Source organism: Arachis duranensis, chromosome 10, assembly GCF_000817695.3.
Source record: "Arachis duranensis cultivar V14167 chromosome 10, aradu.V14167.gnm2.J7QH, whole genome shotgun sequence".
Taxonomy (NCBI): domain Eukaryota; kingdom Viridiplantae; phylum Streptophyta; class Magnoliopsida; order Fabales; family Fabaceae; genus Arachis; species Arachis duranensis.
This window is the reverse complement of record NC_029781.3, coordinates 78,943,490-78,944,328: the sequence shown is the minus strand read 5'-3', so window position 1 is coordinate 78,944,328 and position 839 is coordinate 78,943,490.

Below are 839 nucleotides of genomic sequence, written 5' to 3'. Positions count from 1 at the left end.
ACTCGACGAAACGGCGTCGACGCGAGATGGACGGCGGTAGGCACAACGGCTCGGTCTCCCCCTTCTCCCCTGCGGCGTAACTCACTTTTCCTTCAGCCCTTTCTTCCTCTCCTTTCCTCGATTTCGTTTCCCCCTTTCCTTTCTCTCTTAATTGCTACTATGTGTGGATGTGTTTGTGCATACTGAGTGGGGGCTGTGGCGGTGGGTGAGTAGCGGTGAGGCGGTGGAGGTTAGGATTTGTGGGTTTTAATTTAGAAATTTGGGTTTAATTTGGGGCAAAAGTGAAATTAGGGATTTTGAATAAATTGGAGTTGGTAAATTTTAATAAAATTAGGGCATATAGTATTTAATTTAAAATCTAATTTATTCCCTTAAAAAATAATTTTAAAAAATAAAGTCTTTAATGAATAAATAAATTGAAATTAACTCATAATAATATTATTTTGAAAATTCTGGGTCTTATAGTGATCAAATCGGTCAGGCTATTGGTTTATTGGTTCACTTATTCAACCGATAAATTACTTATTAAACCGGTAAAACCGATCACACGTAAATAAAAAATAGGTTTAATTACTCTATTGGTCCTTATAGTTTCGCAAAATTTTCAATTAGCTCCCTATACTTTTTTTTCTTTTAATTGGGTCCCTACACCAATTTTTTTTTCAATTAGGTTCCTCTTAGTAGTAATTGGTTTAATTGTATAGGGACCCAACTGAAAAAAAAATTAGAGCAGAGACTATAAGAACTAAAAGTATAGGGACTTAATTGAAAAAAAAAATTGGTGTGGGGACCCAATTAAAAGAAAAAAAGTATAGGAACCTAATTAAAAATTTTGCAAA